We start from the raw sequence: 12530 nt of genomic DNA on the forward strand, positions 1-12530 counted from the left end.
CCTGCACTGCTAGCCTCGGGCAACCACCATTCTGCTTTCTGTCTCTATGAATTGGAATCCTCTATGTAGCTTAAAGAAGTGGAATCATACACTTGTCCTTTGGTAACTGGCTTCTTTCACTTAACATATCTTTGAGATTCATTCATGTTATAGCATGTGTTAATACTTCACTCCTTATGACTGAATAATAAATACTCCATTGTATGGATATACCATATTTTGTTTATCCATTCATCTGTAGATGGACACTTGCTTTGCCTCTTCCCTTTGGCTATTGTGAATAATGCTACTATGAACATGTGCACAGTATCTTAAACACTATTATTATGTTATTAGACTGTTTTTCATTGCAAGAGAAGAGGTTAAAGCAATCTAATGGCTGGTAAGGCAGGGAGATCAGAAATAGTGAGATAAGACTCCAGGGTCTCTTTTCTTTATAATCCTCACTGGAGGACATGGAGAGAGAGAGAGGGAGAGAGAAGGGAAGGGAAGGGAAGGGAAGGGAAGGGAAGGGAAGGGAAGGGAAGGGAAGGGAAGGGAAGGGAAGAGAGAGAGAGAGAGAGAGAGAGAGAGAGAGAGAGAGAGGGAGGAGAGAGAGAAACGTTGATGTGAGGGAGAAACATCAATCATTGCCTTCTATACTCGCCCTATAAGCATCAGTTGGCCCGTGCTTCCCGATCAGCTGTCCAGGAGGGGCCTTCAGGGCCAGGCCCCCACATAGGGAGAGCTGGAGAAATAACAAAAGAAACAGACTTGAGGGGCTCTCAGTGTGGGGAGGGGCTCTCAGCTATGAGGAACTACAAACAAGAGGAAGGTGAGTGTGAAGGGAAAGAACATGCTGGCAGAAAGGCACAGATACACACACATACACACACACAGGCTCTGAAATGGTGTGTATGAATAGTCTGTCTTCATGGAACACCACCAGCTCAATAGAAACATTCTTGATGTATTGGCCATAGAGTGTGGGTGGTCCTTGCACCTACTTCTGCTAGCAGCCCCAATGCCCCTGCCTGGGAGTCTCCTCCAGAGCTCTGTGTTGTGCACGAGTTGAACACAAGATGGCAGTAATAGCACACCTGAGCTCCAAACCCTGGGCCTGTTCCCACACACAGGGTCTAATGCAAACTGGAAACACACACACACACACACACACACACACACACACACACACACACGCCACCCGTCCTCCAAATAAGATCATGACACGTTAACACCTTGACTATCATCAGGTAGGACCTGTGTTTGAGTTTGCCTCCCTTGTAGGAGTCAGGACAGGCTACACAATTTGTGCAAAATGAAAATGAAGGTCCCCTTATTCAAAAATCAGGAAAAAGTTGCTGTTAAAAAGAGTAAAACATAGAGCTGAGCTCAGCACCTCTCACTTCTCTGAGGTGACACGGGACACCTGAGGAACCAGGGGTCTGCTGGGCAGTGGACACCCACGGGAACAGCCCGAGCCAGTGTGGGATGGAATGGCTGCTCAAAGGTCTTAGAGATATAGAGTCACTAATCAAGTTCCTCATCCTTGTATTGCTTTGTTCTTCCTTGCTCCACTGTTCCGACTCCTCTCTCCCGCTCCCTGGGGTCCTTGCCCAAATCTCCTACTTATACACACACACTTCTGTCTTGGATTCTGCCTTTGCAGGTGGTGGGGCGGTTGTGGAGGAACTCAGGCTCAGACAAACACACCCCATCCAACATCATCCAAACAGTTCTGCTTCTGATTGTCCCTTTCTCTTTCTCTATCCTACTCCTGCTCCTCCTGCTCAGACCCTCTTCATCTCTTGCCTGAATTAGTGCTAACTGGATTCCTTATTCCTTTTTTTGCCTCCTTTTTTTTTTCAACTTAACCCATCACTTTCCCCCCAAACATGCCCACCTTTTTCTGCTTCCAGAGTGAACCATCCAAGCCACGACAACTACTCCCTTTGGGCAGCTCCCCACGGCCTGCAGTATAGAGACCTCTGCCCATCCTCCAAGGCTCCCCTCGGTCCTTCTGCCTCGGGAAGCCTTTATTTCAGGCAACCTTCCCGTTCAGTTTGGTTTGGTTCATCAAATGCTTAATTGAACACCAGGAGCATAGCAGTTTCTGCCATCCAAGGGCTGAGGAGCAGACGGGTGGGTGGGAGATACTACATGACGGGGCTAGTGGTGCAGAAAATGTCGCAATGTCAACAGAATCCCATGTAAATCAAGGCTTTTAGCTCATCCACCCCAGTTGAGGGGCCTGGAAATACTTTTCACCAGGCCGAACTATGACGAGGTTTTGGTGGGGAGACAGGAAAATTTGCTTTTGCAGAGTGTGAGATCTTGTGGAAAAATAAGATTCTGAGTGGGGAAAATATATGAAAAGCCTTTTTATTATTGCATTAATCCTAAAACTGATGTCTATAAAAAGGCAACACGATTGGCATTTTGCACATTTTAAATTAGTAGTAGCAGGAATGTTACTAAAAAAAATAATAGTGTTCCCTTTTCTTCCCAGTAGTTTCAGGGAGATGCTTGCATATTTGTTTTGATTTGTTGCAGATAATATGCACGCAAAGAGGTTTTTCTTTTCTGAGCCTCATTTTCCATCCACATATTCAGTCTCTTCCTGACCCAAGGACTTGGAAAGGCTGATTTTCCACCTCCCTCGTTCTGCCTGCAGGGCCTGGAGACAGTGTGCAAGTTGGCACCAGCCAAGGGGGCAATGGGCCTGATGTTCAGCCAGACCCGGCTCCTTGGCTCACAGCTGCATTGCTCTTCTTTCTTTCTGCTGTGACTTAGAGGTGTCACATAGGTTGGTGCTTGAGATAAAAAAGGTTTAGAACGATGTTATTTAACCAGTGAGGCACAGCTCAGCAGGTAATTCTCAAGCCGCCTCCAGCTCCCAGGGTTGTGGTCTCAGTCCTGGCCTCGGTATCTGTGTGCAGAAGCGCATGCTGTCAACTACTCTTTCAGGCTTAGCACCGCCTTCTTCCTCTCAGGCTCATTCCCACTTCTAAGGACCTGATTTACTTTGTACTTTTCCTCATTGTATTCATTTCCTGTGGCTGCCATAACAAATTGCCACAACCTGGGTGACTTAAACCACAGGAATGTATTTTCCCACAGCTCTGGAGGCCAGAAGCCCAAAATCAAGGTGTCCGCAGGGCCACACTCCCTCCAGAGTTTCTAGGGGGGGTTCCTCCTTGCCCATCCCAGGTAGTGGTGGCTCCTGGCATTCCTTGGCTTGTGGCATCATCATTCCAATCTCTGCTCACGTCTTCACTGGCCTTCTGCCCTGTGTGTATCTTCATGTTCTTTTCGAATCCAGTATGATCTCATCTCAACCCTTACATTAATTACCTCTGCTAAGACCCAATTTTCAAATAAAGTCATGTTCTGAGGTTGTGGGTGATTGTGAATTTTGGGGGACACTTTTTAATGCACTACTCATCTACTTGAACCTTATCAAGACTTCAATGCCAGCCCCTCTGCTCTTCAGCCGTCTGCTCCACCTCCTTTCGTATTCTCACCTCCAGCTCCTCTTCTTCTCTGACTGTAGTAGGAGTGACTCATGGTGTATGTGCCCAGGGCTTGGCCCTCCTGACTTTCTGAAGAAATATACAAAGGTAAGCACATATTTATTAGAATTTCTCATAGAAGGAAGTCAAAGTCAGGAAGGATCGGACTAATGTGTTCACATACAACTCTTTTAATATTGTACTTGGTTGACATGTTCCCTAAGCTATCATATATCATATATCATATATCATATATCATATATCATATATCATATATCATATATCATATATCATATATCATACACACACACACACACATATATCTAATCTAATAAAAGAGAAACATGCAAATTGACTGCAACTCCACTGCACCCCCCAAGCCACACCCACCAGCCAATCAGAGCAACTATATGCAAATTAACCCAACCAAGATGGCGGCCGGCAGCAATGGAGCTAGAGCAAGCTGGAGGCTTGGTTGCCCCGGCGATGGAGGGCAACCAAGCCTCCCGCCTGCCCTGGCCGGCTCAGGCATCCGCTCAAGTCAACAAAGTTTCAATTATAGAAGATAAATAAATCCCAGATACTGGCTTCCAGCCAGCTTCCACTGGGAGCTTGGGTGGCTGGGGGCCATGGCCAGCCTACAAACAGCCATCAACCCCTCACCCAGGATGGCCACACCCTCATGGGGTGAGGGTCCCCACTGGGAGGCTTGGCCAGCCTGCAAACAGCCATCAGCCACTCACCCAGGCTGGCCAGGCACCCCAGCGGGACCCCCACCCTGATCCAGGACACCCTTCAGGGGAAATCAGCTGGCCCCCACCCATGCACTAGGCCTCTATCCTATATAATAAAAGGGTAATATGCAAATTGACCCTAACAGCAGAACGACTGGGAATGACTGGTCACCATGACACACACTGACCACCAGGGGGGAGATGCTCTGCTCAACCACAAGCCAGGCTGACAGCTGCCAGTACAGCAGTGGTGGTGGGAGCCTCTCCCACCTCCTCAGCAGCGCTAAGGATGTCCGACTGCAGCTTAGGCCTGCTCCCGCTGGCAAGTGGACATCCCCTGAGGGCTTCTGGGCTGCCAGAGGGATGTCTGACTGCCAGCTTAGGCCCAATTCCCCGGGAAGCGGGCCTAAGCCAGCAGGTGGTCATCCACCGAAGGGTCCCAGACTGCAAGAGGGCACAGGCCGGGCTGAGAGACCACCCCCCCCTGGACCACCCCCCCCCACACACACACACACACACACACCGAGTGCACAAATTTTTGTGCACCGGGCCTCTAGTCTGTAATAATAAAAGCATAATATGCAAATTGACCAAACAGATGATGACAATGCTTATGTATCTGGCTGAGACTCAAGCACATGTGGTCACACTGTTGGCCCCTGAACGCCCAAGAGCCTGTCCCTGGAGAGACTGAGGGCCTGGGGCTATCTGGGCTTCCTGGATTCCAGACGTCCTGCCTCAGCAGAGTTTCTCCTTCCCAGCGGCTCCCTGCCCAAGGCCAGGCCCTCCCGATCGTCAAGCTGATCCCGTTGTTCTCTCTGCCTCTGTGGCTGGGTGGGTGCCGTCTCTCCTCTAACCAGAGGGAAGCCTGTACTTACTCTGAGGTTGGATGACTCAGTGCCCCCCAGGGCACTCTCCTCCCTGCTGGACTCAGCCTGAAACACAGTGTTTCCTGTGGTTCCAGGGATGAGCTCACCCGTTTTCTTCTGCGAGGTCCTCAATAGATTTTCATTTGAGGGAATAAAGAGTTGATAGGAAAGCAGATTCTTTCTTTTACACCATTTTCTCTTTTTTCTTTCTTTCTCCACTTCCTAGTTTTTTTAAATTCTAAACTCTGATGAAAAGGGAAAATGTTAGCAATTTAGCTGAAATGCATTGCTTTTGGTGGCTGTGGGGACAGAAATACCAGCCCCGTGAATTAGTGGGAGTCAAGGGTAGAAAACCTCTGCAGAGCCGCAGGGTGAGTCCTGCGGATGCCAACACAGGCCAGAGGCGCTGCATGATCAGGTGACCCTCCAGGTCGCTCAGCAGCCCCAGGGCAACAGAGTGTGCACAGTGAGTGACCTTAGGTCCGATCCTGGGAAAGCGCAAGAGGAAGCCACACTCACTTTCTATTCCATGTCCGTCCAAGACCGTCGCCATGGCTTTCTCCCAGAAACCCAAAGACCCGGAAGTTCTATCCCCTTTCCTACCTCTGTGCTTGCTAACTTATGTTAGAGCAAGAAAACTGTTCTTGGATACACCTCGTCTCCTGCTGAATGTATCAGTTGTCCATCAAACCAGGTGGATTTTCTCCTGATTAATTTTAGAAAAGAAAGTTAAAATTGTGTTTCTGGATGTTCTTTTTTCATCCTCTGATCTTTGCTGCATAAATAGCTAAAGTTCTCTTTTGTGTTATTCACTAATTGTTTCCTGTCTTGTCTTTCTGAGGGTAGAATTCATGTCACAACAGTTTCTTGGATTTCTCGGATGCACAGCTCATAGTAGGCATTCAGTTCTCGGGAAACGCCCTCTCATCAAGTAATTAAGTTGCTGGGTTGAGTTAGACTTGCTGGACGTCTGCTTTCAGGGTTCCGTGTGGGTGTGTTGTCTTCCTAGGATGTAATTCATAAAGAACAAGAGTCCTCGCCTTCTCTCTCAGGGAAGAGAAGAGGGGAAAGGACAATGGTAACTACTTAGTCCCTTCGTGTCCATAGGATACAAGCTGTAGGGTCGTTAGGATCTTGTACCGCGCAGAGAACTCTAATGTCTATTCCCTAAAAGATCCATGAGGAATATAAACTACCAATAGTTCATTCACTTCTTTCATAGAACCCCAGGGCCATGCCTTGCTAATAGTGATTCCCTTCTACTGCGGGGAATGCTGGTCTGTCTTTATCTCTAGGAATGTAAACCCTGCAAGGGCAGCGATGATGATGATGGCAGTGATAGTCTGTTTTGTTCAAGTCTACACCCTCATCTCATGGAACAGTCCCTAGCACATAATATGCATTCAATGAATACTTGAATGAATGGAGTTCAGTTGTATTGGGAGATACCTGACAGATGATGCTCATCAGCAAAGTGGAGATTAGATTGTCCTCTCGTACATGGGAAGTCTGTCCTTGCGGTCTGACGTCAGGCTGTGTCTCCCACTCTGATTTGGTCTGGTATCCCCGAAACCTCGGCTTCATGCCTTTAGCAACCACAGGGTCTGCCTCTGGAAGAGGAGGGATGGTGCAGTAATGAAGGGAAGGAGAGCGGATGCAATGGAGAAGAGAACAGGCCCACACATGTGGGTGCTTTATTACAGAAGATATTGGACTGCATGGGGTGTCCTCAGCCTCCACCGAGGCCTTTGTAGGATTCTCTGTCTCCCTTTTGCTTCATTTAGTGATGCTCCATCACTCTGCCATGAGGGGTTGGGTTTGACTCATGTTGATTTCAACACCAGGGAGGAATTGGAGAGCGTGGGCACCAACTCACCTTTGTTGTTGGTATTATTTGGGCGAATACATCAGGGCCAGCCCATCCCCCGAGGGCAGCAGACCTGTCCACCTCACCTCCCAGCTGAGCCTCCACAGCTTCTCGCTTCTCTCGGTGGCTGGGCCCTCAGGGCTTTCTGAAAGCAACCACACAGTGTGTGCCTGCAAAGTGTTTATGCCGAGCGCAATCTCAGGCAGGCTCTCGTGAACACACTGCCAGTCACCAGCCACCTTTGGGACGCTTTCCATCAGTCTGAATTGTCGCTTATCTTTCCAGCCCCCACAGACCGACACCTCCTCCTATGCCATGCACACTCCCCAGTACACGCCATCCACCAAGGCATCACCAAGGTGCCTCCCTGTACATTCAGGTTCACAAACTCACTGTGTACCCCAACTCCTCTTCATCTTCCTCTGTGGTTATGTTTAGCCAGATCTTTATTTGTAATTATTTCTGAGGTTCAGCTTTAAACCTCTCCCCAAACCATAATGGTATGGTAGAAGGTGAAGTCACCAGGGTTTAAGAGTCATGATGCCTGGTGTCCCCTTGCCTCAGGCCATGTTCTTCTCCTGGAACATTGTGGTGGGACAGACATGTTTCTGCACTTGTCTGATGGCTCCTTCTGGAACATAAACCAGCACATGGTTCTTGGGGCGCTGAAGCTCATCATAGAGGCTGTGGGATGAGCTGTGGTTGGTTTTGGAGTTGGCTAGCCCAACAGGATTCCTGGGGGATGTTTTTTCATCCTTTGTCATTGCTGAGGGGATGGCTATAAGAACCAAGCAAAAATAATGATGGCCTTTGAAATTCTGGGTTTGAAATCCAGCTCCTTTAAGTCAGTGGTGACTTCGGTTAGAGGACATATTTGTTGATGAGAAATATATTCTTAACAGGCCACTTTCTACTTCTTATCTCCAGATCTTGACTGTGTGAATCAAGATTTTGGACCCCTGGCCCACAGTGTTTCTCAGTCCCCTGCAGGGGTGGGAGGCTCAGCCAGGTACAGCCACACGTACACGTTTGTCAGCACCACGAATCCTGAAGGCACTTACACAGACATAACAAGAGGATTTCAAGACAGGGGATACCGGGCAGCGACTCAGCTCACGGAGGCTAGCACTGACTCTGCAGCACTAACAGTCACCGCTCAGAGTGTGCACCAGTGTTTATTAACCATCCATTGTGTGTGCAGAGCTTGCGTTAGGCCTTGCTGGGGTTGGATGTGGGGAAAATTAAAATAAACTCGTGTCTATTTGCTAAGTGCCTAGTACATACCAGGCATGGCCCTAGGTGTTGGAATTACACGTTGAACAGAAGTGGCAGCTCTGTCCTTCCAGAGATTACAGCTAACAATTCCATGTTTGATGGGTACTCCTGGAAAGAATGAGGCCAATCATTCCCTGCTGCCACCCCACTCCCTGTGACTCTGGCATGAATGTCATCAGGCTCACCAGGCCTACTGAGCCCCCAACAAAACACAAGACTAAGAGATGGGGCAGCATCCCAGCATCTCTGTGGTCGGGTTCAGCTCGATCCTTCAGGGTTGCTTGCTTCGCACTCAGCATTTCATTTATTGTGAAAGGCTGGCCTGGGAGCTGTGGCATCCACCCCTAAGTACTAGAAAAAGGCGAGGAGAGTAGTAACATGGTTGGGCGAACTTTTACAAACGAACTAGATGGTATTCTTGTGCCAGGCTGCAGGGCAGAACTTACGGGGGATAGAGTGACATTTACATACTGTATTTTGAGATTTCAAGGAAAAAGAAAAGAAATGTAAAAACCCATTAAATAACTGAAGGGCAGTGTTTACGCTTACATGTACACATATGTAATAAAAGTATAAAGACACCCACTGCAATGATAGTCCCAGGTCCAGGAAAATGTTTTTCTCTCGGAGGTAGGGGAATATGATCAGAAACATGCAGAGATTTTAACAGTATTTATAGTAGTTTATTTCCTAAGCTGGGTAGAGATACAAGAGTGTTTAAAATACTTGTCTCTAAACCAGCGGTTCTCAACTTGTGGGTCGCGACCCCTTTGGCGGTCGAACGACCCTTTCACAGGGGTCGCCTAAGACCATTTTACATATCAGATATTTACATTACAATTCATAACAGTAGCAACATTACAGTTATGAAGTAGCAACGAAAATAATTTTATGGTTGGGTCACAAGATGAGGAGCTGTATTTAAAGGGCCAGAAGGTTGAGAACCACTGCTCTAAACCTTTCTGAATATCTGAAATATTCCGTCACTCACACAAAGGTCTGTCTCCAGCTTTGGGCTTCAATAGGGATGATGTGTTGATTATGAATTTTGCCCCCTTTGACATTTCTCAAACCCGTCATTGGCAAGAAGGAAGAGAGTAAGAAGAGCCTGTAACACCCAGTGGGCATGGGTATGGGGTCGTAGAGAGGGGAGGAGAGAGTCCAAGGGAGGGCAGTCTGCAGGGGACCCTGTGGGCCCTGTCCCTCAGTCACTCAGGGAGCCACCCAGGGACTCATCTCCCAGAGACCACAGTTGGCCACAAATGGGCGACCTCAGCAGTTCCACAATCAAACCTCATCATTACCCGTGGCTCTGCCCTCACAGGTCATGGAACAGTTACCACACAGCCGCCTTGCTGTAATCCTACACTCTTAGAAAACAGCAACTGAAAAATAACAACCCAAACCAGAAATGTTGATAGTTAAGCTATTAGGGAGAATGAAAGTAGTTTAAAACAACTACGGCGACAACAAAAAAAACCCCAAAAAGCCTGGACAGCTTGGCCTTAGGAAGAACATTTGAGATGGGAGGCTATGACTCAGTTTGTAAAGAAAATGATTGGATTTTCCTATCATGTTTCCAGAGGTTAGTCATCTTCAGGGAGGGACAGTGGGGTCTTTCTTCTCTTTGATTTACACTCATGACATTTGGGAGATGTTATGTTTGCAGAAGCCCCATTTGACAGAAATGGGTTAGGTATCCTTTCCTAAATCAAATCATGTCAGAGAGCCTGCAATTACCATGATTCATTTAGAATCAGTCAGAGTTTAACCATGAGTCAGATGGGGGGAGAGGTAGACACCCAGACAAAATTGTGGTCCTGCTTCTAGGCACCCGTGGTCCCAAGGATCCTTCCACTGTTCTGATCCTAAGACTGTTGACTTGTACAGATAAGTTTGGTCCCTTTGCTGATCAGAGAGATCTACTTGAATCAGACCCCACGATCAGAAACAAAGTATCCTGTTTACGAAATTGATTAGCCTCAAGATCAATTTATCAACAAGTATTTATTAAGGACCTACTGAGAACTTGGCATTGGAAGTCAGCTCTGTTAGACACTGGACCCACTGATGTGTGGACATGGACAATTGGACTTAGAGTTCCTAATCAGCTAACAGAATAAGTAAAAATTTCTTCCAGGTGAGCAGACGTAGATACTTAAAAAAATACATGACTATGATTTTCAACAAGGGTGCCAAGATAATTCAATGGGGAAAGAATAGACTTGCCAATGAAAGGTGCTGGGACAACTGGATATTCACATGCAAAAGAATGGAGTTGGACCCTTTCTCACACCATATACCAAGATTAGCTCAAAATGAATCAGTGACCTTAATGTAAGAGCTAAAACTATAAAAAACTTAGAGGAAAATTTGTAAATCTTCATGACTTTGGATTAGTCAGTGTTTTCTTGTTGCTAACTCACAAGCAACAAGAGAAAAAGAAATTGGACTTCATCAAAATTAAAATGTTTATGTTTTAAAGGATGATTTTAAGAAAGTGAAAAGACAGTCCAAAGAATAAGAGAAAATATTTGCAAATCATATACATATTTATTAAGAGTCTAGTATCTCGGATATATAAAGAACTCTTATAACTCAGCAATAAAAGTATAAATAATTCAACTAAAATGGCCAAAGGATTTGAATAAACATTTCTCCAAAGAAGATATACAAATGGCCCATAAGCACATGAAATGATGTTCAATATCATTAACTTTTTAAAAAATGTATTTTTATTGATTTCAGAGAGTCAGGGAGAAGGAGATAGAAACATCAATGATGAGAGAGAGTCATTGATCGTCTACTTCCTGCACACCCCACACTGGGGATTGAGCCCACAACCCAGCATGTGCCCTGACCAGGAATTGAACCATGACCTCCTGGTTCATAGGTTGATGCTCAACCATTGAGCAACACTGGCCTGGCAACATCATTAAATTTTAATGAAAGACAAATAAAAAATTCAAGCTGTTTCTTCACACCCACTAGGACGATATAATTAAAAAGAGAGACAAAAACAAATGTTGGAGAGGAAAGACATGAAGAAATTGGAATCCTTATACATTGTGGTGAGGATGCAAAACGATGTAGCCACTTTGGAAAACCATTTGATAGTTCCTTAAAAAGTTAAACATAAAGTTACCCCATATGGCCCAGCAATCAATTCCACTCCTACTAAATACCAGGAGAAATGAAAATAGGTATCCATGTAAAAATGTGTACACAAATGTTCATAGCAACAATATAATAGGCAACAAGTGGAAACAACCTAAGTGCCACCAATGGATGAATGGATTAACAAAAGATGCTATATCCATATGATAGAATAATGTTTGGGCATGAAAAGGATCAAAGTACTGATATATGCTACAACATGTGTGAACCTTTAAAATGATATATTAAGCCCTAACCAGTTTAGCTCAGTGGATGGAGCGTCGGCCTGCAGACTGAAGGGTCCCTGGTTTGATCCCGGTCAAGGGCATGTACCTTGGTTGTGGGCACATCACTAGTAGGAGGTGTTCAGGAGGCAACTGATCGATGTTTCTCTCTTATTGATGTTTCTAACTCTCTATCCCTCTCCCTTCCTCTCTGTAAAAAAATCAATAAAATATATTTTTTAAATGCTATATTAAATGAAATAAGCCAGTCACAAAAGGTCATATATTATATGATTCCATTCATGTGAAATATCCAGAACAGGGAAATCCATGGAGACAGCAAGCAGATTCATGGTTGTCACAAGAGGGGGAAATGGTGACTATTAATGACTGTAGGGTTTGTTCTTGAGTAGAAGAAAAATGTTCTCAAAGTAAATAATGGTATTGGTTGAACAACCTCGTGAATATACTAAGATCCACTGAATTGTATTCTTTATTTATTTTTAATCTTCACCAGAGGATATATTTATTAGAGAGAGAGAGAGAGAGAGAGAGAGAGAGAGAGAGAGAGAGAGAGAGAAAAGACAGTCCAAAGAATAGGAGAAAATATTTGCAAATCATATACATATTTATTAAGAGTCTAGTATCTCAGATATATAAAGAACTCTTACAACTCAACAATAAAAGTATAGATAATCCAACTAAAATGGCCTGACCAGGGTTCAAACCCACAATCTATGTGCCTTGACCTGCAATTGAACCCATAATCTTTTGATATACAGGACGATGCTCAACTAACTAAGCCACCTGGCCAGGGCCTAAATTATACACTTTAAAAGGATGAGTTCTATGGCATGTGAGTTATATTGCAATAAAAATATTTTTATGACTATCTCAGGACTTTGGAGGGAAAT

Source organism: Myotis nattereri, assembly GCF_964212035.1.
Source record: "Myotis nattereri genome assembly, chromosome: 18".
Taxonomy (NCBI): Eukaryota; Metazoa; Chordata; class Mammalia; order Chiroptera; family Vespertilionidae; genus Myotis; species Myotis nattereri.